The sequence below is a fragment of the Camellia sinensis genome, chromosome 6 (assembly GCF_055761805.1).
Source record: "Camellia sinensis isolate YWXY chromosome 6, ASM5576180v1, whole genome shotgun sequence".
In the NCBI taxonomy this organism is placed as follows: domain Eukaryota; kingdom Viridiplantae; phylum Streptophyta; class Magnoliopsida; order Ericales; family Theaceae; genus Camellia; species Camellia sinensis.
In genome coordinates, this window is record NC_138966.1 from 109326773 (window position 1) to 109342035 (window position 15263).

General features: G+C 36.3%; 1 long non-coding RNA gene across 1 annotated transcript; it reads left to right on the forward strand.

The window, feature by feature from the left end:
- The first annotated feature begins 8530 nt into the window (after positions 1-8530).
- Positions 8531-12063, forward strand: LOC145792356 (uncharacterized). The gene is made up of 3 exons (XR_014331752.1): positions 8531-8973; positions 9980-10028; positions 11915-12063. It is a non-coding gene; the product is annotated as an uncharacterized LOC145792356 (long non-coding RNA).
- The last annotated feature ends 3200 nt before the right edge of the window (positions 12064-15263 follow it).

A 15263-nucleotide genomic window follows, 5' to 3' on the forward strand; every position in this document is an offset into this window, starting at 1 on the left:
CAAGATCAAGACCAAGAGCTAATGAGTTAGAAGAAGCATTGGCTGGTGCACATATGGCCCTTAGGACTGATGTGTGATTGCGTGGACCTGCATATTGCTACTGCAGCTTGTCTTTTGTATTGGATTGTATGTAGGGCTTAGAGTTGTCCTCTGTTTTGTCATTTAGTTGCTTTTTTGGTTGGTTTCTCATCAATTCAAGGTGATTTCTTTATATATGATTGGCTTGTTTTTCGGTGCCAACTTAGTTGGAATCATGTAATCTTGCTCTGATCTAGTCTTGCACTCACCTTTTTTCACTTTATTGATGTATTATTTGCTTGTATATTGGTTTTCATCAATAAAATTTTCTCCTTTGCTGATTAAAAAAAAAAGAAAAAAGAAGCAATGGCCTTGTGATGTTGTAACGTAGGTAGACTCAACCCAAGTAACTTAAGTCTAGTTTTGAATTTTTTAAGATTTGTGTAACATATTTTTTAATTTAATGCAGGATTTTGGTAAAAATTTAAAAATTCAAAATTAAATTTGGGATTGACTTAGGCAAAGACATTATGTGGGTGTTTGGGAAGTTGCTATTTTAGTAGGCTATTTAGTTTTTGACTATTTTAGTAAGCTAAATTTTTTGCGTTTGGGAAGATGATTGGAATTTTTTTGTAGTTGGATGTGATGTTTGTGAGAGAAAAAGTGAAATAATTATGGATTTGATGTGACATTTTATCTTATTAGCTATTTTAGCATATTTTGTATTTTTATAGATTTTAGCCAAAAAAAAGGCTAAAATCGAACTTGCCAAACACTCCCTATACAATCCAACTAACCCAAAACCCGAATTGTATATAAAAGGTACATAAAATATTAAATATAAACATAAATTATTAGTTATTAAATAATGTTAAAATTATTTAGATTGTTAGGTCATATTCACTAAATTCATTGCTTAGCTATTATATAGCAAACACACCCCCAAAATGCAGTCCATCAAACTCAATAACATACTCCCCCTTTTAACTCCATCGTCACAAATAGCTAGTAGTTAGATGCTCAACAATTAATTAAAATAATTAAATATTACATTTTTGGCTTTGAAGTGCCATAATTTATGAATAATTATTCATTAATCTAGAATATCAAGTCAAAAAAGTCTTGTTTGGATTTTGATTTTTTTTTAGAGATTTCTTAAATTTTTAGGTTTTTTAGCAAAATAAAAAAATTAATATGTTTTCGAAAGAAGTTGGGCAACTTAACCACTCTGTACCTTCGTCACAACCAACTTTCTGGATCAATCCCTCAAGAAGTTGGGATGCTGAGGTCTCTTGTTGAACTCGTTCTCTCAACGAACAATCTCACCGATTCAATCCCTACATCTATAGGAAACTTGGGCAACTTAACCAGTCTTAATTCTTTAAGAAGTTGGGATGCTAAGGTCTCTCTTTGATCTCGAACTCTCAATGAACAATCTCACCGGTTCAATCCTTGCATCTATAGGAAACTTGAGCAACTTAGCCTATTTGTACTTTATAACAAGAAGTCCCAGAAGGCCTATGCTTTAATGGTTTGTTGGTTAATTTGATTGCATTTCATAATAATTTCACAGGTCCCATCCCAAAAAGCTTGAGAAATTGCTCTACCTTATTCAGACTTAGGCTTGATGGAAACCAACTTTGGGGAAATATATCACAAGATTTTGGTATATACCCAAACTTGGTTTACATTGATTTGTGTTATAACAATTTTTACAGTGAGGTATTGCAAAAATGGGGAAAGTGCAATAGCACTACAAGAATTTACATAATTGCCGACCACTTTTGCCGACCAAAAAAATTTTGGTCGCAAAAAAATGACATTTGGCGACCAAATATTAATTAGTCGCGAATAATCATTATTTTTGGCGACCAAATATTATTGGTCGCAGAAGGTTATATTTTGGCGACCAAAAAATGAGTTGGTCGCAAAAAGTTGTATGCTTTTGCCGACCAACTACAAATTTGGTCGTGGAAGGTCACATATTTTTTGGGGACCAAAAATTTGGTCGCCAAAAACTTATTTTCAGCAACCAAAAAAAATTAGTTGCCAAATTAGTACTTTTAGCGACCAATATTTTAGTCGCCGTTGATTAAGATTTGGCGACTAAAAAAATTTGTCGGTGAAGGTACCTTTTCTGCGACTAATATTGTCTTTTGGTCGCCAAAATTTTGAGCGCTAAACACCATAATATGAAAAAAAAAAAAAAAAAAAAAACAAAAACCCCTTTACACAATGGATCTCTGGTTCTCAGTTTATTTTGGAGAGAAAAGAGCGAAACGAAGGAGAAAGAAAGAGGAGGGGGTTCGATCTATATATGGAATTGACGCGAAGCTCGTTGATTGTTCTCCGGAGTAGATTGATTATTATTGTTGAAGATCGCACATCACTGATTCGGCATAAGATCGAAATCGAATCGACTTTCTTATTATGAGGTTTGACAAGCTTCGTTGCGCTTCCAATCTCAGCCGCTTCATCGCTAGCCTTCTCGTCTTCATTCTTTATTATTCCTTTCAATTAATCTCCAATTTTTTGATTCCTATACATCCCTAATTCTTCATCTTCTTCTTGTTCTTCTTCATCATCAAACCTTTGCTTTGCTTACATTCCTTTTTTTCCTTTTTCCTTTATGGATCTCAAAGATTCAATCTCCAATAACTTTCTCGACTGAAGAGATGAAGGGAGCAAAACCGAGAAGAGATGGAGAAGAGAGAGGGTTCGAATGAGCAAAACCGCAGGAGAAGGGTTTCAATCTCTCTTGATATTGCATTCTCCACCCAATGTTTTCTTTGAATTTGAAGGTTTGTATTCCGACTTTGATTAATTAGATGTTTTGGTGTTTTTGTGAAGTGAAGGTGCACTCTCTGCTTAATGTTTTGATGTTCATTTTTGGGATTCTTTGTTGAAATGAATGATATGAGTTTTCTAAGGTTTCACATTAGGGCTATGGTTCTCAGATCTTTCGGAGCATTTTTATTTTCTGATACTTGTTTGAGTTTGAGATTTCTTGATGCTTTGGGATGATTAGTTGTTTTTGAATGGGACACTTGTGTGCCTCATTTTTTCTATGGGGTTTATCATTATGTTGGCATTTTGTGAATGATTTGTTGGGTATATGGGGTGAAGATTTAATCTGGAGAGTTTCTGGGTTGAGGAGTTGTGATTTTTAAATTTAGGTTTTAAATGGCCACTTCTCTGTAAATTTTTGACTGTTGGTATATTTGGGACTGTGTAAATTTTAGGTTTTTCAATTTTTGTTTGTGTCCATGTATCGATGAGAAATGGAACCCTTATCTAACCTATTCTTAGCAATAAAGTCTCGCATCATGTTGCATGAGACATCCAACCACATGATTGGCTTGCACTTTCAAGTTTCAATAGTTTTTATTTTCTCCTTATGACCTTCATGGGTTTTGAGATGGCCTGAACCATTGAGCTGTGTCTAATTTTCCAAAAGCAATAGACTAATGGAAATTGCTTATGGCTAATTGAGATTGAAGAAAAATGGCACTTTTAGTTTTGTAGAATAAGAAATGCAGGAAATCAGAAAATGGGATTTCACTATTTAATAAAAAAATTAGGTATTAAATCTTGTAAAAAAAATTATTTGTAAATTTTGATTTTAGTTTTTTTTTTTTTTTTTTTTTTTGTTCTAGGTGTAATTAGATAATGATGATTGAAGGCCATTGGGCCCAATGGATCTTCATAAGGTAATATCAATTAATCGCCAATAATATCAAACTAATTTTTTCATTTTTTAGTGACTTTTGTGATGTTGAATTTCTATATTGCTTCTTTGTATCATTTTTTTGATCGCAATCAAAATGGAACAGAATATAAGTACTTATTTCGTTTGGTTTGTTCTTTTTTCTCATTTGACAATGCCATTGCCTAATAAAAAGAGCAATTAGTAGAATATGTAGAGAGAAAAAAAAAGTGCAATGATGTGAGTAATTTTTAAATTTTTTTGGATACATAACAGTGAATTACTCATTTTGGCTGGTTTAATACATTTAACTAGAAGGAGATGGGATACATTGCGTGTAACGCCTTCAAAATAATAACATTAAACCCACCAATAAAGACATGAATTGGTAATAAAGATAAACATTCTTCTATTCATCAGAGTAGTTTCTTACAAAAGTATTACATGTTAACAACAAAAGCAAATGCCCTACGGGCTTACAGCTTTCCAAGTTAACACTTGGTTACAACAGAAGAGTATTAACTCATTTACACATTAAGCCCTTGGCTTGAATTTACATGTAATACACCAAAAATACAAAACGACAAAAGTGTGTCCGCCTCTAGCCTCCCAAGCTATGTCCTTGGAGGTGGCATGCTATCTGTACCTGAAAATGATATTCCCATATAGGGTGAGCCACAGCCTAGTAGAAATACACTAAACCAACCATGAACAATGACTAAAAGATTAGCAATTGATAGATGGCCAACACAGATACATCCACATAAAATCACATTTTATGTCATACGACTTATGAGTCCAAGTTAGCTTTCATTTTCCCCTTTTCAACAGAAAAGCATATTAGCTCTATCATCATCTCAACAGATATGTATAAAAACTATATCTCACATTCACAGATAAGCAAATAAGCTATATCTACATCCTCGACAGATATGTATAACAACAATATCCCACATTCACAGATAAGCATATAAGCTATATCTACATCCTCAACAGATATGTATAACAACAATATCCCACATTCACAGATAAGCATATAAGCTATATCTACACTTCACAAAGATAAGCATATGAGCTCTATCTTCACTTCTCTAGACAAGCATATGAGCTGTATCTACGGAGTTCATCCCCTATCTTCTCCCAATACTATCCGGTTTAGAGATACATCCCCCATCTTCCCCTAAACCGCGGAGTACATCCCCCATCTCCTCCTCTACACATAACGTATATAAACACATTGGTTCTATATACAATCACTCAATACATACAGTTAATGTATTCTATCAACCGTCAAATTTCATGACACATTCCATTGATTAGTTTTCGTCTGCCTAATCATCATGCATTGTCTACAACAATCACGACTATCCTCTACCGATAGCCCAAAGCAGTTATTTCTAAACAGAAAATAAATGCACAAATGGATATTTAATCAACATTTCAATTCGGTGTGTGATAAACAATTCAACTACACCCTTTAACCCCATGCACTCCCAATCTCAACAATTTCATTTCATCTCCTCATTTCTCACAATTAATTATCCCAATTAATCAATCAATGTAATTAGGTCATTCTCCATAATTAACATTACAACCCTTAGGTCCCATTTTTCATCAATGATTCAACATTTATTCCATTCCTCTATACCAAACATGCACTTAGGTTTATTATAAATAAAACCCCAACTTTTGTAAAATAACACAAAAGCTCCAAACTTTCACAAAATTACCAAACCAACCCCAACATCTCAAAATACTAAAATTTAAAGACAAAATCCATAGAGAGGAGTAGGATATCCCTACCTCAAATCCGGAGCCCCAAGGGAGAAGATGACAAAAACCAACGTGCTCCAAATCCCGAAATTTTCAGATTAAAACGAAGCCCTCGACGATCAACAACTTTTTTGTAAAGGCCAAAGATGAGCAAATCACTCCTACTAGATCAAAACCTAGGGAGAAGGTAGAGTTCTAGAGTGAGAGGCTCAACAATGGCGTTTTTGGAAAAGTAGGAGAGAGAAGAGAAAGTGAAAAAGTGATTTGAAAAGTCAAAACTCGGAACTTAAACCCAGTTTCCTGCTCGAGTGTCAAACACCCCGCTCGAGCGTCACTCACAGACTCCCACTCGAGCGTAAACCATCCCGCTCGAGCGGCGGATGCACACTCCCAGAACTTTTACAGAACCAGGTCTCCGCTCGAGCTACCAACTCCCCGCTCGAGCGGCACTCACACAACCCCGCTCGAGCGGCCAATCCCACACTCGAGCGTCCAACACTGCACAGGAAATATGTAACGTCCTCAAAATAATAACATTAAACCCATCAAATAAGACATTCATTGACATATGAAATAACCACATTCTTCTATTCATCAGAGTTTGATTACAAAAGTATTACATGTTAACAACAAAAGCAAAATGCCCTACGGGCTTACAACTTTCCAAGTTAACACTTGGTTATAACAAAAGAGTGCTAACTCATTTACACCTTAAGCCCTTGGCTTGAATTTACATGTAATACATCAAAAATAAAACGACAAGAGTATGTCCGCCTCTAGCCTCCCAAGCTATGTCCTTGGAGGTGGCATGCTACCTGTACCTGAAAATGATATTCCCATATAGGGTGAGCCACAGCCCAGTAGAAATACACTAAACCAACCATGAACAATGACTAAAAGATTAGCAATTGATAGATGGCCAACACTGATACAATCACATAAATCACATATTTATGTCATACGACTTATGAGTCCAAGTTACTTTTCATTTTCCCTTTTTCAACGGATAAGCATATTAGCTCTATCATCATCTCAACAGATATGTATAAAAACTATATCCCACATTTACAGATATGCATGTAAGCTATATCCACATTCTCAACAGATATGTATAACAACAATATCCCACATTTACAGATAAGCATATGAGCTATATCCACATTCTCAACAGATATGTATAACAACAATATCTCACATTCACAGATAATCATATAAGCTATATCCATACTTCACAAAGATAAGCATAAGAGCTCTATCTTCACTTCTCTAGACAAGCATATGAGCTGTATCTATGGAGTTCATCCCCTATCTTCTCCCAACACTATCCGGTTTAGAGGTACATCCCCCATCTTCCCCTAAACCGCGGAGTACATCCCCCATCTCCTCCTCTACACATAACGTATACAAACACATTGGTTCTATATACAATCACTCAATACATACAGTTAATGTATTCTAACAACCGTCAATTTTCATGACACATCCCATTGATTAGTTTCCGTTTGCCTAATCATCATGCATTGTCTACAACAATCACGACTATCCTCCACCGATAGCCCAAAGCAGTTATTTCTAAACAGATAATAAATGCACAAATGGATATTAAATCAACATTTCACTTCGGTGAGTGATAAATAATTCAACTACACCCTCTAACCCCATGCATTCCCAATCTCAACCATTCCACTCCATAACCTCATTTCTCACAATTAATTATCCCAATTAATCAACAATGTAATTAGGTCATTTTCCATAATTAACATTACAACCCTTAAGGTTCCATTTTCATCAATGATTCAACATTTATTCCATTTCTCTATGCCAAACATGCACCTAGGTTTATTACGAATAAAACCCCAACTTTTGTAAAATTACACAAAAGTCCCAAACTCTCACAAAATTACCAAACCAACCCCAACATCTCAAAATACTAAAATTTAAAGACAAAATCCATAGAGAGGAGTAGGATATCCCTACCTCAAATTCGGAGCCCCAAAGGAGAAGATGACAAAACCCAGCGTGCTCCAAATACCGAAATTTTCAGATTAAAATGTAGCCCTCGACGATCAACAACTTTTTTGTAAAGGTCAAAGATGAGCAAATCACTCCTACTAGATCAAAACCTAGAGAGAAGGTAGAGTTCTAGAGTGAGAGGCTCAACAATGGTGTTTTTGGAAAAGTAGGAGAGAGAAGAGAAAGTGAAAAAGTGATTTGAAAAGTCAAAACACGGAACTTAAACCCAGTCGACCCGCTCGAGCGTCAAACACCCCGCTCGAGCGTCACTCACAGACTCCCGCTCGAGCGTCAACAATCCCGCTCGAGCTGCGGATACATACTCCCAGAACTTTTACAGAACCAGGTCTCCGCTCGAGCTTCCAACTCCCCGCTCGAGCGGCACTCACACAACCCCGCTCGAGCGGCCAATACCACGCTCGAGCGTCCAACACTGCACAGAAAATACTGGATGGGTGCAATTCCCGCTCGAGCGCCAACACCCCCGCTCGAGCTGACAGGTCAAAATCTGGGCAACTAGTTTTGGTTTCTAAACTCAACCAACCTGTAACAAACCTGCCCAACACATCCTATAACTCAAATACAAAGTAAGAAAGGATGTAAACAAGATAATAATCAACTACTAACATTCACGGACACATGTCCGGATCACTGTTCAACAAGGGTAAACCCGGGATCGCTATAAAATACTGGATGGGTGCAATTCCCGCTCGAGCGCCAAAACTCCCGCTCGAGCGGACAGGTAAAAATCTGGGCAACTAGTTTTGGTTTCTAAACTCAACCAACCTATAACAAACCTGCCCAACACAACCCATAACTCAAATGCGAAGTAAAAAGGATGTAAACAAGATAATAATCAACTACCAACATCCACGGACACATGTCCGGATCACTGTACAACAAGGGTAAACCCGGGATCGCTATATTGCGTCTTAGGTGGGGTTTCTTCAAGCATTGTTTGGACTTATACTTGCATTTCTTTTCTTGCATCTTGATCTGATAGTGGTGTTTGTTGTGAGTTTTACACCAGTTTTCTATGCATTCAGGTAATATTAATTAAGCTCAATTGTATTGTTGCAGCTTGGGGGCTACTCAACTACTGGTTTGTTCATTTTAGATTGGAACATCATACAAGAACTACTTGTTTTTCTATACTCTAAATTGAGAATTTTTAGTCTATTTGAATTTTAGGGCATTCTTTGGGAAAAGTCTGATGTAACAAGGGAAAGCTACAAATTACAAGAATTATCAGAACATCACCTTATGAGGCGAACTACAAGATAAAGTTGTGGCTTACTTTCTCTGTTAAGAGTTAATGAATTGGAGATTATTTTTCTTGAAGGGTGATTATGTTGATTATATTGTCTTTTATTTATACAGGAATGCAAACAAATGGAAAGGGGTAGTACTATGAGTTATTCCAAAATACCAGATTGGGGAATCCCATAATTCTCGATTTTCAGGTTTGTGCTATGTTGCATGGTATATTTTGCTTCTATTAATTATAATTTATATAAAGGAAACAAGGTGTTTATATGAGCTTAGTTTGTTTTCCTTATTTGATGAAAACCAATATACTCATAGATGGACATTCCTCATAGTTCACATAGTTAGTTTTGTTTTTTTGTTTAATTAATGACTTTTGTGTGTCTGTATCTATATCATTGATTTTTTTATTTTTTGGGTGCAATGTATCATTGATTTCATGTGATAAGATCAGTTCTTTTTTGACATGTATATATATATATATATATATTGTAATTCAGATTCTCTCATCAGGCCCAATCTTATGATTATATTGTCAGTGTTGGTATGGAGAAAAAAAAAGGATTTTGGTTCTTTACTTTGTTTTGATAATCTTTCAATCTACTTATGATTTATGTCATTCCTTGTAGGCATCTTGGAATTTATTCTTGGTGGTGGAAAATGTATTTATACCCAGAATTGGAACAATTTGAGATCAAAGCTTAAAAAGCAAGTACTGACTTATTCAAATGTATGCTTCATCTTATGTTTTGATATTGCTATGCCTTGCTTCAGGGCAGCCCATTTGTTATTCTCCCTAAAAATTTTCTCTCTCTTTTCCTCTAAAAGCTGGAGTTCTATCTTTCCCTCTTAATGCTTAGATGGAGTTCATTATACTATTGTGCCAAAATATAATGCAAGAGATACTTGTTTCGAAAATATTTTACATTGCTCTGATATTGCTTCATCTAGTCGGATTACATTGAGAGGTGAGTATAATTTTTTAGTATCTTCATCTGTTTTAGTGTTTTGAATGTAAAATATATATTTTTTTCTTGATGTGCTTTAAGGGCCTCTAGTTGCGGGAGCTTTACTATTCTTTTAATTCTTTGTTCTCAATGAATTGAATGTAAAGTATTTCTACCTAGCTTTGCTAATCTTGAAGTGCACCCTTATTGTGATTTCCTGTATTAAATATCTAAATGTCTCATGGGTGAAAACCAGGTAAAGAGCATTGTTGAGAGATAAAACAGATAATCACACAACTTGCTCTGTAAGTATGTTTTTCATAATTTAATTTTCAAATCACTAAAAGCACTTAAATTTTTTTTTGAAACAAACTACTGTTGCTGTGTTGCTCTTGAGTTGGATGTTGCTTGTGTTGAGCCTTTTCCTTGGGTTTGACCTTGCAGTTTGCTGCCTTGCTTCACCTTGATTGTTGAAAGTTGAACTGGTTTGGTCCCAATCATCTGTGGGTTATGGTTTGGTCCCAATATTTTCATTTGTTATTAAAAATAATTAAAATGCAGCATGTTCCTAATACAGATTTGCATCTATGCATCCAACCAATTCAACTTGCTTTGTTTTGTACCTAAGAAACAAAATCTAGGACAAAAAAACACAACCATAAATGATTAATATTATATATATAAGATTAAAATCTGATGATAGTTGCAGCTGTTGCTTGTATAATGCTCATACTTCAAGGTCGTTTGCCTATTTGTCCTCTTATGATTAGGCTTCTTAAATACGATATTCTATAGCTATCTTCACTATATATACCAATTGAAATTGATCATTGTTTTGAGACAAGAAGAAAAGGGTACCATAAACTTAGTATTCCCAAACTTCATCATTCTTCATTTTTCTTCTTCTAGTTAAGGAAAAAGTTACTTTTCTCCTGGTGATTATTATGCTAATTCTTTCACTTGAACCTTTGTTGTAGATCTCAAAATCATATGAATTCTTATTATAGCACAGGATTATTGTTTGAATGCATGCATGGCTTCAAACCCTAAAATTCATGAACTCTCATCAATTAATTAAATATTTATAATTTTGGTTTAAAACTTACATAATGATATTCCCAAAGTGACAGATGAATCTAAGGATGAGACTCCAATTTCATGTTGAGGGGATGCATTGATATTTTACCTTTTTTTTTTTTTAACAAATATAAGTTCGCCTTTAAGGTCTTGTGGTTTTCTAGAATTTGTTAGTTCCACAATTTTTGTCTTTTAAATTTGTTTTGTGTCTTTTATTTATTAGCGCCTATGTGTGGTTGTGCCGCTTTAGTGGTTTTTTTTGATTATTTTCATTGGTGGGTTTGTTGAATTTCGTGTTTTCTTGATTTGGTTCGAGTGTTTGGATGAAGTGTGGTGGATATGATTTTCATAACAAAAAATCTGCTCTCTCTTCCTCTTGCCCCCACCCAGCTGTTGCTTCTTCTTCTCTCTCTCTCTGTCTCTCTTCCTTTGTCTCTCTCTGCTTCTGCTTCTTTTACCAGACCAGGGCAAAGCTTTTCATCCTCTTCACTTTATTGTCTTGCTTTTTCTTTTTTCCTACTTCGATAATTGTTGTTTTTGAAACTTGGATGTTCATATTATATATATTTGTTTGTTTAATGTTAGTATTTTAATGTTGGATGCTCTATTTTTTGGTTTTTGAAATTCTTTAAATTTTTGCTTAGTCCATTTCCAATCCTCGCCTATACTTTTACTCAAAATTATGCTTTTATATATCATTTTGAATTTCTATATTGGTGTGTAAGCTAAAAGCAAGACATTAAAGTACATAACTAGAGGAGCGAACTAAGCCTTTTTTTAACATATTAAATTTAAAATTTGTTCATTAATTGATATCTATGAAGCCTCTAGTTAGAATTAAGAGGAGCAAATAAACTATGTTCTAAAATCACAAATCAGAGTAGTGGGATTCATGTAAAAAGTAACACTCTGAACGTACTCTGTTGAAAATGCCAGACTTCTGACATTTTGTACCTGAATTTAAGAATTGTGCAACAAAATGCCATTCCTGTTTGCTTCTTTTACTTTATTTTTATACTGTTTCCCTGTGCTGTACTAGTTGCCTTTCTAAATTGGTACCATGGTGGTGGTCAACGTGAGTGATTTTGATGTACATTCTTACTGACCTATGCAGAATGTACATCATTGTCGAGCATTCCTCGTGGTAAATGGTATTGTAAATATTGCCAGAACATGTTCCAAAGGGAGAAGTTTGTGGAGCATAATGCTAATGCTGTAGCAGCTGGAAGAGTTTTAGGAGTTGATCTTATTGAACAGATAACCAAGCGCCGCATTCGAATTGTCAAAAATCCAGAAGATGCTAAGGTCGTTGCATGTGTTTTGTGCAGGTACTGGTTACGCTATGCAAGATTAATTGTCGATCCTTAGATTTTCTTCATGATTTTTATTGCTATTTGTAACGCCCTCAAAATAATAACATTAAACCCAACAAATAAGACATGCATTGATATTCAAAAGTTCCACATTCTTTCATTTCTCAGAGTTTCATTACAAAAAGTATTACATGTTAACAACAAAAGCAAATGCCCTACAGGCTTACAGCTTTCCAAGTTAACACTTGGTTACAACAAAAGAGTACTAACTCATACACATTAAGCCCTTGGCTTGTATTTACATGTAATACATCAAAAAGTAAAACGACAACATTATGTCCGCCTCTAGCCTCCCAAGCTATGTCCTTGGAGGTGGCATGCTTCCTGCACCTGAAAATGATATTCCCATATAGGGTGAGCCACAGCCCAGTAGAAATACACTAAACCAACCATGAACAATGACTAAAATATTAGCAATTGATAGATGGCCAACACTAATACAATCACATAAATCACATATTTATGTCATACGACTTATGAGTCCAAGTTTCCTTTCATTTTCCCTTTTTCAACGGATAGGCATATAAGCACTACCCACATTCTCAACAGATATGTATAACAACAATATCCACAGATAAGCGTATAAGTTATATCCTCACTTCACAAAGATAAGCATATAAGCTCTATCTTCACTTCTCTAGACAAGCATATGAGCTGTATCTACGGAGTTCATCCCCTATCTTCTCCCAACACTATCCGGTTTAGAGGTACATCCCCTATCTTCCCCTAAACCGCGGAGTACATCCCCCATCTCCTCCTCTACATATAACGTATACAAACACATGGGTTCTATATACAATCACTCAGTACATATAGTTAATGTATTCTATCAATCGTCAAGTTCCATGACACACTTCATTGATTAGTTTCAGTTTGCCTAATCATCATGCATTGTCTACAACAATCACGACTATCCTCCACCGATAGCCCAAAGCAGTTATTTCTAAACAGAAAATAAATGCACAATGGATATTCAATCAACATTTCATTTCCTCATTCCTCACAATTAATTATCCCAATTAATTAAACAACGTAATTAGGTCAATTCCCATAATTAACATTTCAACCCTTAGGTCCCATTTTCATCAATGATTTAACATTTATTCCATTTCTCTATTCCAGACATGCATCTAGGTTTATTATGAATAAAACCCCAACTCTTGTAAAATTACACAAAAGCCCCAAACTTTCACAAAATTACCAAACCAACCCCAACATCTCAAAATACCAAAATTTAAAGACAAAATCCATAGAGAGGAGTAGGATATCCCTACCTCGAAGTTTGAGCCAAAAAGGAGATGAAGACTCGGAGACCAACGTGCTCCAAATCCAAACTTCTTCAGATTAAATCAAAGCTCTCAACGCCCTCTATCTTTTTAACAAAGGCCCTAGGCCAGATTCACACTCTAGGGAGATCAATTCTTAGAGAGAATATAAGTGTAGAGAGAGAGGGTCTCGGATTTAGGGTTTGATCAAAAAAAGAAAGTGAAAAAGTGATGTTCAAAACGCTACTGTCCGCTGATATAAAACACGCTCGCTCGAGCGAAGCCTTTGTCGCTCGAGCGACCAGACACAGAAAACTCTCGCTCGAGCCAAAAACTCAAAAGTGCGCTCGAGCGAAAGAATACTCGCACGAGCCAACAACTCAAACCCTCAGGTCTGCAACCAGAAGCACGCTCGAGCGACAGACCTCTCGCTCGAGCGAAGAACAAACCAGACCGCTCGAGCCAAGAAAAGCTCGCTCGAGCCAAGAAACACAACTCTCAGGTCCAGAACCAGGAGCAAGCGCTCGCTCGAGCGAAGCCACTCTGGCTCGACCCACCAGACACGAACTCAACTCTCGCTCGAGCGACCAACTCCTCGCTCGAGCGAAGGTTCAAAAATCTGGGCAGCAACACTAGGCTCCTAAACACAACCAACCTGAAACAAACCTGCCCAACACATCCTATAACTCAAATACGAAGTAAAAAGGATGCAACAAGATAATAAACAACTACCAACATCCACGGACACATGTCCGGATCACTGTACAACAAGGGTAAACCCGGGATCGCTATAACCTCCCCCCCTTAAAGAATTTCGTCCCCGAAATTAAGCACAAGTTTTCAAAAACAAGTTTTTCTCCATTTTAAACAATGTTACACTTTAACATTCAACAATTCGACCCATTACCGGTCATCCCATCCCTTTAACAAGAGACATCTCACAATATGTATACAACATATATACTTTCAACATGCATTAACATTACGCATTATCTTTCCAATTTCAACAATACATTCAACACATATAGTGTCACATTCAACTTCCATATGAGGCAAGTTCCAAAACAGACATCCAAATAACCAAAACATTTTCAATGTTTCACAACTTAAGACATATATGAAAGCTCTTAAGTTCAACAATTGTTCAAAATTTAAATACAAGATCACATATCAACAAACAAGTCCGGATATTTCTCTCGGACTTCCAACTCACGTTCCCAAGTGGTTTCCTCCACTCCGTGATGTTTCCACAAGACTTTCACCAAAGGAATGGTCTTGCCACGCAGGACCTGATCCCGCCTATCCAAGACCCGAACCGGTCTCTCCTCATACGAGGCATCCTCATCTACCTCTAAATCGGTCCAATCCAACACATGTGATGGATCTGGCTCATACTTCTGAAGCATACTCACATGAAACATGTCATGTACTCCGGACAACTGCGGCGGTAAGGCTAACCGATAAGCAACCTCACCAATCCTCTCAAGGATCTCAAAAGGACCAATAAACCGAGGGGATAACTTCCCACTTTTCCCAAACCTCATCAAGCCTCGTCTAGATGATATCTTCAGAAAGACATGATCACCTACCTCAAACGCCAAAGGCCTCCTCCTACGGTCAGCATAAGATTTCTGCCGACTCTGGGCTGTAACAAGCCTCCTACGGATAAGCTCAACTTTCTCCGTCGTCTCCCTAACCAACTCCGGACCCAACAAAGGTGCATCACCCACCTCGGCCCAACAAACTGGAGACCTACACGGTCGGCCATACAAGGCCTCAAACGGTGCCATACCGATGCTAGACTGAAAACTGTTGTTGTAGGCAA